The sequence below is a fragment of the Spermophilus citellus genome, assembly GCF_964194105.1.
Source record: "Spermophilus citellus genome assembly, contig: SCAFFOLD_460, whole genome shotgun sequence".
Classification (NCBI taxonomy): Eukaryota; Metazoa; Chordata; class Mammalia; order Rodentia; family Sciuridae; genus Spermophilus; species Spermophilus citellus.
This window is the reverse complement of record NW_027673033.1, coordinates 89,669-100,241: the sequence shown is the minus strand read 5'-3', so window position 1 is coordinate 100,241 and position 10,573 is coordinate 89,669. Positions and strand designations below refer to the sequence as shown.

At 43.9% G+C, this 10,573-nt stretch overlaps 1 pseudogene across 1 annotated transcript; it reads left to right on the top strand.

Moving 5' to 3' along the window:
- The first annotated feature begins 5,052 nt into the window (after positions 1 to 5,052).
- Positions 5,053 to 8,257, top strand: LOC308640222 (ras-related protein Rap-2a-like; annotated as a pseudogene). Its single transcript has 2 exons — positions 5,053 to 5,094; positions 5,784 to 8,257. The product of its transcript is annotated as a ras-related protein Rap-2a-like (transcript).
- Positions 8,258 to 10,573: the final 2,316 nt, after the last annotated feature.

Below are 10,573 nucleotides of genomic sequence, written 5' to 3'. Positions count from 1 at the left end.
CCCAGAGAGGTGAGCCCAGCAAGCCTATAAAGACAAGCATGACAGTGCAAAATGGGGACCAGCAGGCAGGTTTTTGACTATGTTTGTGAACTCACTATCTGACTATGTGAGCACAATGCCTCTCATCCTAAGAGGAAGGGGGGAAATGTGAGTGTAGGGGAGCGGTTCAGTGTAAGACAAATAGGTGCCCACATTCTCCAGTGCCTGCCTTGCTTTGTCCCTGGCATAGGAAGAAACCAGAAACTGAGGGCAGCTCTGCAGAGGCTGCTGTTATATGAGCACACAAGTGGAAACAAGAAGATGGTACAAATCCATGCACTTCAGTGAAGGAGGCCACAAGAACACACTCCCAGGTAATAGCTCACCACTCCATAGGTGCTCCTCCTGCTGCCAGGCTAAGCCTCCATTAGCACTTGCAGCCTCTGTTACTTTTTATAGTAGCTATTAGCACCAAAGTGTGTGACTCAGAGTGGACTGCTCACTGTGTCTTCTGTGTAGATGCCACCATATAGCTTCAACCTCTTACTCTGCATGGACAGGCTTCCACTCTGCCTCTTCCATCCCCAACTCATCAGGGTCATGGGACGTGAATTACTAGGTGCTGAAGGACTGGGAAAAACATGGAAGAGTCTTCGTAGCTTCTCATGAAAGCAGTAACTCACTGTCCACCCAGATTTGCAGCCCTGTGGTCAAGCAGTCCTGGCCTCAAGCAGGGGCACTATAACTTTAATGACCAACTGGGACACATCCAAGTCCTAGAGACAGCCATCCACTGTGAAGCCCTCTAAGATCTGGGTCACCTTCTGGCACCATTTCTCATAGTATTGAAGGACTTGGCACGCATACAAAATATCTCTTTTTGCAAATAATATCACATTCAACAAAAAACCAACACCTAAAATCAGTTCAATGCAGTACTCGCATGGAAGCATTAAATGAACAGCATTGTAATTATGTTCCCTTTTAGGCATATTATCAAATAATATCAATGCAAGTCAGTTTTAATGCATATTCAGAGCAGAGTCTTGTGGGTCCCAGAGGTACATTCCTATAATCCCAATGATTTGGAGGCTGAGTCATGAGAGTCACCAGTTTGATGCCAGCCTGGGCAACTATCAAGACACTCAGCAAACAAATGAAACCCTGTCATAAAATAAAAAGGACTGGAAATGTAGTTCATTACTAAATTGCCCAAGGGTTCTTTACTTTAAAAAACAAACAATAAAAAGCAGTGATCTCTGTAGCCCTCCAATGCTAGAATACATTGGCATGATTAAATTTATGTTATCTCACAGCATTATTTTTTTAATTGAAAAAGCACAAAGATAGCCAGGTGTGGTCCCACATGCCTGTAATCCCAGCAGCTCAGAAGGCTTAGGCAGGAGGATGTGGGTTCACAGAGAGCCTCGGCAACTTAAGGAGACCCTAAGGAACTCAGAGAGACCTTATCCTTAAAAAATATGACATGCTGGAGATATGGCTCAGTGTGTTAACACCCTTGGGTTTGGTCCCCAATACAAAGAAGAAAAAAAAAAGCACAGAGATGAGTTAATGTTGGATGTTTTTAAAGTGAATGATAGTCTGTTACCAGTTGTGTTTAAAACACATCATAGAAAAACATAAGCAGAGGGAGATCTTACCAGATTGAGAAGCAGTCACCCTGTATCCACCAGCATGACACTCATTTTCTCCTAGGCCTATACTTTTCTTTTAAATGATCATAGTAACTTACAATTTAGGGAAGACCATCTTTCCTCATGCCAGTGACTCCCTAGGAACTTTACTGTCTGCAGTCCATTTCTTTTTCTGAAAGAAATCTCAGGAGCAGTGTGACCTGAGGTCTTCCACGTTGACCTGGGTCCTGGTCCTATATTGGCAACAGCCAGCCTGACTGGTGTCAACTCCTGGCTCACCATTTCTGTCCTTGAGGGTCCTACACATGATGCTCTGTTTGTCTCCACCACAATGTTTGTCTCTAAAATGCTGAGGAGAGACATTTTATTCTCTTGCATGGCATTTGCTCTTCTAATCCAGGTACCCAGAGAATTTTTCTTTTCTTAAGATTTCACAAGAATATCCCTTCCTATGAGACAGAAATTCTAAGTCAGTGCTCAATATTTTCTTAAAGAACTCATTCCAGAGGTTTATAATTTTATTTCAAAGAAATGAATGCTCATTTTAATATTTGCTTTGTGACTTTGCTGTGCTTTTACTTTTATAAATATATCAGCTCTTCTTCAGCTAACCTTGATTTTAAGACATTTCTCAAGTCTTTTTCCATCCCCAGCTTAATGGGGTGTGAAACTGTTCCCCTCTTTCACTTTCACTTGTATAAGCAACAGTCCTTCCCTGGGTTTCCGGGGTTTACTCTTCATTGCTGAAGTGATTTTTCTGTTTGCTATTTCTCTCCTGAGTTTCTGACCACTCATTTCTCAGTCCCTCTCATTCCCCTGCATTCTCTAATATTTTCCTTAGTGCCTTTGACCTAGTTTTTTAAAACTGCCTAGCACACTCACTAGGTGTCACCAACACTGAGGGCTGCTGAGTTCTGAGCTGCTGTCACTCTGTGCTTCTTCCTATTTCCCCTCCACACCTCCATTGCAACTGGAATCATCTGTGCCTGGTTTTCAAATAAAATGTTTTCTTTTTTATTTTTATGAGCATCAGAATTCAGTGAAGCTCTTCCATCCTAACAGAGCTTCACTCCAAGGTTTCTCTGTAATGTTTGCTAAAATAGCACCTTCCTTCCTATAGTTCTTGACTCATTCAGTATGAGTCTCTTGTCATTACCTCCATTACATCTGTCATTCTGTATGGTGGTCCTGCACCTGATTAGAGTTTCTGCATATGAGACTCTCTTAGAATGGGACAACTCCAGCCACTGTCCAAAATGTGTTGTCATTCCCTTTATCTGAGAATTTTTTTCCAGAACCATTTATATTACTTAGCTTTCCAAAGACATATCAAAATCTACATGGTCTCTGAATCATTGATTTTACTTTATTATCAGTACTCCATAAAATGATTGATTTAGTTTGTTCTAATATATGTCAGTCACAAAGTTACTTGTTTTAATATTCATATTTTGGTCACTTGATTCTAGAGTTTTATAACAAATATTTTCATTTCTAGATGTATCTATTTAAAAATGTGATTTGGTTTTAGTGGTGTGAGTTTATTCTTAGTGTGTGGCTGTTACTTCTATGGAAAATTTTGATTCCCAGACTTGCAGGTTCAGGCTCATGTCCACCTGCAACTCTATCAACTCATGGTGTTTTCAGGCACAGACAGCAGGCTCACCTTAATGCCTCAGGGAAGTCACAACCTCCCCAAAGATTGTCCTCAAATACTTATCCCTGTGATACTTAAGAGTGTTATTTCATCCAGGCATGGAGGCATATGCCCCTTGGAGGTTGAAACAGGAAAATTGTAAGTTCAAAGCCAGCCTCAGCAATTTAGCAAGGCCCTAAACCACTTAGTGAGAACCTGTCTCAAAATAAAAATAAATAAACAAAAAGGGCCGGGGATATGGCTCAGTGGTGAGTACAATCCCTGATATTTAAAAAGAAAATTAAAAAGTAATATTCTTTCAGAAATAACTTCTGATTTAAAAAACTCATTAATTTTCTTGTATTTCAAGATTATGGCCACATGCAAAAACATGTCACCATTTGACACCCAGAATAATATTCAGCCTTCAAAATGCAGGAAATCATGTCATTTGAAACCCCAATGAGCTCAGGAGACATTATTCTAAGTTAAATAAGCAAATGTAGAAGGTCATGCTATATGACCTCAATGAAGTGTGAAATCAAAACTAGTTTCTCTCTAGAAGCAGAAAGCAGGTGGTTGCCAGGAGCTTGGGGTTTGGAAAAACAGGACCTGTTGCCCAAAGAGTACAAAGTTTCATTGATGCAGAATGAGTAAATTCTGGACCCCTAACCTATAGCCAAGTCCCTATAGTCATTAAAACTCTGTTTCATACTTAGAATGTGGTGGTGAGTGGGTGGATAAGTTAATTAGCTTCATTACAGTAATTATTGTACAAGATATATGTATATCAAAACATCACATTGTACTATTTTTTTCTTAAGCAGTTTTTTTTAAACTCAAGGTATGACGACAAGTACAAAATATCCTTTTAATCAGGTTACTGTATCAGTCAATACAAAAGGAGAAACCACTACAGTATGAAGAGATATACAAATGACTAAAGTATACAACTCTGATATTTAGACAATTTGAAATGGGGAAGTTGGCTTCTTTTACATGTGCTAAATTTTCCTGTAACAGGACAAGTAATATGCAGTGCTCTAAATATGCATAATCATGAAAACAAAGGACAGTCTTAACACTTATACTATTAGCATAACAGACTCCATTGCTACTATTTAACAGTCTTAGCCAACACATGCCTATTCCCTTTCCTAGTTTTAAGGACAATTTTTTCTAAGGAATACTAGAGCAGCAAGAACCTGGGGTTGTAGCTAAGGCAGGGGGCTCCAGCATGATCTGGACTTTCTCGAACTGAGGAATTTCACCCAGGAGTTCCCAGAAAAGTAACTTCCCTGCCTTATGTTGGCTCAAACAAATCCATAGTGCACTCCAAATCCCACAAAGAGATAACACAGAAGGAGGTGAATGAAAATTATCGGGCTATATTCAAATAGGAAATTTGTCTTCAGGAATAAAAGGAGAGCAAATAAAATAGTAATTTTCTGGGGAAAGGTGATAGCCATATTTTCTTTGATTCTCTAATCTCATGTGAGATAAAATGCTAAAATTATACCTTGGTTTCAGAATTTGGGGTCCATTTATGTTTATGTGATACCATAGGACAACTATATTATAAATAATAGAGGTGGGAAGGATCTATATGGCTTAGTAAAGCTTCTACATTTTGTTTTTGTTGATATAAAAATTAGAGTGGACAAGTAAATGAGACAAGGAAAGGGAATGAATCAAGACTATTACTATACTATAGGGGACTAGGCCAGAGTCCAGTCTGTGCTCTTCTGCACTGAAACCAAGCAGGAGTGTTCCCACGCACAGATGGGAGCCAGTGCAGAAGCACCCGAGGACGTGTGGACAGAGGTGGGTCCAGCACATTGATCTCTTCCCGAATTGGCAAGTGTTTCTCTCTGTGATCAGGCCATAGCCATCTGTTCACTAACTGGTGCCACTGAAATTAGGCTCTCATGGACCCATAGGCACTGGGACTCAGGGCTGCTGATTTCTTTCGTCCATGCCTACACTTCCAAGGGATGTCCCCCAGGGCTTTTAGTAAGACATTCCTAGCTTTGAGGCTGGCAAAGCCTCTCTGAAACTTCACATAACGGAGGTGCAGGAAAAAAAAAAGATTTTCATTTATGAATTTTTAAAGTGAATGAGAAAATAAAGGACAAGGCCCTAGGTTAGAGTTAAGAGGAACTTTCAGGTTTCCTTGGGCACTTGTACTGGGAAAATATTAGCTCTCTTTATATTGTGAAATAATTTGCACAATTAGTGTGATTTCCAGAACAACTAAAAATAATGACAAGAGTCTTTGCAGGCACCTGGGGGAGCTTGCATCCTGCCTGACTCAGCCCAGGAGCAGGGCAGCTGCTCTCTCAGCTGCTGCCCACCTCCAGAGCCCTGTTGTCTCTCAACACTATGAGAAGAGGGAGCCTACAGAAGGTGGTGGGGTCAGCCACACAGCATGGTCTGGAGTGCACTGTGGCTGGCGGGAGGTCTATGTGGTTGGCTGCAGCAGAGACAGCAGCCATGGAGGAAATTTGCACTAGTACAAAGTGGTGGTGCTCAGCTCCTATGGGGTCAGCAAATCTGCTCTGACTGAGCAGTTTGTGAGGATCAGCACTTTTATCCAGAAATAGTACCCCAACATTGAAGACTTCTAAGAAGATGGGGTGGATTCTTCACCATCGGTGCTGCAGATCCTGGACACCACTAGCACCCAGCAGTTCACATCCCTGGGGGACCTGTATATCAACTACAGCCAGGGCTTCATCCTCCTGGACAGCATGGTCAACCAGCAGGGTTCCGAGACATCAAGTCCATTCGGGACCAGATCATCTAAGTGAAGCATTATGAGAAAGTGCCAGTCATCTTGGTTGGGAACAAAATGGACATGGAGAGTGAGGGAGAAGTGTCCTCCAATGAAGGCAGATGTCTTACTGAAGAGTGCGGCTACCTCTTTATACAGACTTCTTCTAAGAGTGAGATCATGGTGGACCAACTCTTTGCAGAAATCCTGAGGTACATGACTTATGCTGCTCATCCTGACAAAGATGATCCGTGCTCCAGAACCTCATGGATGCTGGAGACTGGCAACTTGGTCCCTGCATCTGATGAGTACCCCAATTTGTGGAGATGGGATTCGAGGCAATGCTGCCCATCTGATGGAGGTTCCCAGAACTAGTAAGCACCCCATATTATGGTCCAAAGTTTTTCTGGGAGGCAGGAGGAGACTGGAAGATGACAGCCTTGGAAGGAGGGGTGGTATCCATGGGCTCATCAGCTGCAAGCTTTGAGTGTGATGGTGCAGAGGCTCTCCTTGCCAGGAGGGAGGCCAGTGCTGGTTCATAGCTGGGATCACAATGAGCAGGAGGGCATTGCAAAAAGAGGTTCTCCATTGCTTCCCAGAATGGCACACTGAGGAGTGGTTGGTGGGACACAGGAATTGTTCAAATTGGAGTTGGAACAGGAGAGTTGAGGTGTTGGGGAACCACTGGAGAATGATCCATTTGCTGGCTGCCTGTGCTACCTGGCACCCTAGACCTGGGGGCCTGGATATGGAAATATCACTGCCATAGAAGAGGGAGTAGTGTCCATGGCCATGTCCTCAGGCTGCAGAGTGTGATGCCGAGTCAGGTGAGCAGAGGACTTGGCTGTTTTGGTGGGAGAGACACTTGTAACAGTTAAGTTCTGGCCATAGCTATTGGGGTTGCGGTTAGAAGGGACCAGAGTGGGGTTTGGAATGGAATGAGGAGGAGGAGGACCAAGAGGAGCAGCAAGAGGAGAAACAAAGGGAGGAGGGTTAGGAGGAGGATAATCAATACACATGGAGGTTGGAGATTCCATTCTGCAGGGGGTAGTCTTGGAGAGAAAAGGCACCTGGGTATGAGGTATGGGAAGGAAAAGAATGGGAGGTGCCACATCTCTTGTAAGGAGAACAAGATGGTGAAACCAAGTAAGGGTAACTCCCACCTTGGGACTGGGCCTCAATGGAGAAAAAGGGTTAGTAGGATGAGGCAGAGGAAGGGAACTAGGTATTTCCCTTTCATTATTTGGCATGGGGGAGGTAAATGGACAGGCAGGTTAAGGGGTATGGCATCCTGAAATTCCCACTGCTTGTTTGCAGGAATAGCAGGGTTCTGAGTTGGTCCATGGGTGGGGTCAGTGAGTCTGTAATGAAACTGTGGATCCCAGATGGGAAGCAAGAATGGACAGGCAGAGTGGTGGTGCAGGCCTCCACACCTTCTCTTCTACCCTCCAAGACCTTGATATCATCCTCCACCTTCTTCTTTGCACCTGGAACCTCCCTCAGCCATGTGCCTACGTCTTCCTTCAGGCACAGAAGAGGCTTCATGGCAGCTGGGGGCAGCCAACCTCCATGCCAGGGAAGGGACAGCAGAAGGGCCATTGGCATGGGCTTCTTTCTCTTTTTGGGCCTCCATGCATCAGCTCTCAGTGGAGGACAGCTCTCTGATGGACCACAGGAAAGTTTTTGGCCCTGTACTTCCTTGGTTGAGCCCTGGTAGCCTGGCGAACAGGGAAACTGGTGTTTGTCAAGCCTTTCCTTGGCCCACTTGTCTGGATGTGAGAAGCAGCCCAGTTCTCCTCCTGGAGCACTGCAGACTCTGCATCAGCCTGAGCCATGGTCAGCATTCCTGCTGCAAGTCTGTGGAAGCTGTACTTGGCAGGTCTCCTACAAAAGAAATTCTTGGGATATACCTAGGCCCTCTCTTGAAAGTTGTTTCCCTCCCAGAGCCCAGGTCTGGTCCCCAGGGCACTGAGGTCTCCCTGAGTCTCCAGGGGGAGACTCTGCTGGTGTTTCTTCCCCTTTGCTCAAGGCAACCTTTTTTATATCCTCCTGCCTGTCTGTCCCTTGGGGGGACCCTCCTCCTTCTGCTGGTTGACCACTGATTCTTCAGGCTGCTCTTGGACTCTCAGATCTGCTTCCTCGGAGGAACAGGGAGTTGATCTTGTGTCATGAGCTCCATAACCCGATGGACCCACTCAAAACTTGAAGACAGGAAGATTAATCCCTGCAGAGAAGAAAAGACTGATGGTTCATGGTGGTCCTAACATTCACAAGTTGATGGACAACAGCACTGGCTTTTTCAGGGAGGCACCCCAAGAGACCAGTGGCAAGATCCCCAGAGAGGAAGGCACCACCTGGAGGAGAGGGCCTCTGTGGCAGTCTGCTGAGCCAGGCACTCAAGGACAGGTATCTTGGTGGGAGTCCCTGCAGGCAGGGCTGATGGTAGCTGCTGGAGAAGCAGGGTGATCCTGCCAAGAAGCGGGAGCACTGCAGGTCAGGTGGATGGGTGTCTGGTGGCCCAATAGGGCGAGGCAGCATGGCCTGTGACCCATTCAGATTACCTGGTGCGGTCTGACTGTATACCAGCAAAATAACCAAAGAAGCTGAGCTAGGTCACCAGCTCCCATGGAGAACAAGGCACACTGTTGAGTTCACCTCTAGTGACATGTGGCTGGAATGCATAATGGAGGAAGGGCTTGGGGCCAAGCCATATTCATCAAAGGGGAATCTCCAGGGTAAGGAGCAAGTCCCAACGTCCACTGATGGTTTGAGCTTAGAGCTCCTTGGGAATCTGCACTGCTTTGTTTCCCACGTGTACCCCAAAATTCAAAATTATTTTTACTTCTTCAGGGTTATTCTGGGCTGCTTTTCTATTAGTTATTTAAACATTCATACTATGTGACTCCAAATAATATCTGTATGTATTCTGCTTGACATGACTATAGTCATCTAGAGTCATCAATTAAATAATCAAAATGGTCTTCAATTACCCCAGAATAGCTCTAGTTAACTTCTCCTCCATGATTTTCCAGCATGCTATAAACTTAATCCTGGATCTGCCCAGCAGGATTCTGGAGTCAGTAATGGTACCTGACTCTTAACATTACCTTCACATAAAATATGAACATTTTGATTGGGATGAAGTTCCTTTTATTCTAACCAGTATATATTCATATCTTTCTGAACCATATCAAGGGGATCCATTATTCCTGCTGTTGCCTAGTACCACATTTCTCAGTCCATGTTTAGCTGAGTGCACTGCTCTGGACCCAAGATGATGCAGAACACCTCAGGTATTAGAGGTTTCAGGCCATGAGCATCTACCTGTATTGCTGTGTGTCTGAGGTGAGGAAGAACATCATGGAAGAAGGGCATTTTGCAGGAAGCTTCTGAATTCATGACAATCATGAAGCAGAGAGAATAGAGGAACAAGTGACAAAATATAATCCCCAAGGACATGCCCCAAGTGACATATGTCTTCCATCCATACCCCCCTTCCTCCATTTACCATCAAATAACAGTAGTTCTTTCAAATTATTAATTCACCCAATGGATATATTTATACATTATGACAGCAAGCTCATCATCTAACAATTTCATCTCTGAATATTTTGCAATGCCTCACTTGAGCTTTTGAAATACACCTCATCTCCAATACCTAACATGTCACCCCTGATCCCCAAAAGACTATGAACATCTCACCATGGAAAATATATTCAGTGACTCTCCAGGAGATTCCCAAATCTTTAACAGTTTCAGCATTTCCCCAAACTTGGAGTCTAATCCAAAGTCTCCTCCGGGACTCAAACTCTTGGTTGTATGCTTGTATAGGAATCAAAATCAACTTATGTATATCCAATATATAATAGCTAAGAAAAAATATTTCAATTTCAAAAAGAGAAATAGGCACATAGAAGAAATGGATAGAAGTCAAGACAAAAACCCAGCTGGGCCAACAAGTCCTCTATCTCCTTGCTCATCATATAGGGCACATGTTGTGCACAGGGGGCTCAAAAGACTTGGGCAGCCTTGTCCCTTGGCCTCTCACATAGGCTGGCTCTATCCTCAGCTAGTAACATTGCCTGACATATATTGCACATTACCAGCATCTTTTAATCCAAGGATTCTCTTCTGAAGCTTCAGCTTTCTTCTCACAGCTGCACGAATTACCTTCTCAGGGCCTACCTACAGGGATTCTCACTTCGTTATACTTTGACCTGCTAGGCCTTCCTTTGAAATCTTGCTGGAAGCCTTCATGACCACCTCAGGACAGCATCCTGCATTCCTGCAGAACCAGCAACACTTGGTTGAAGCCAGTGTATATCTCCATCTCAAGCAGTAGTGAAGCCTCTTGGAACCATGGCTGCAGCAGCCTTTGGGTGTCTGAGCCTGGTGAAACTCATTTCTAGTGGTTCCTCTTCTCAAAGGAATTTTTATATCATATGAATATGATTTGCACATAGGATCTTGCCAATTCCTGAAATGCTCTTAAGCATTCTCCCCTATTGCCTCTGTGTAATTTGTTTAGCA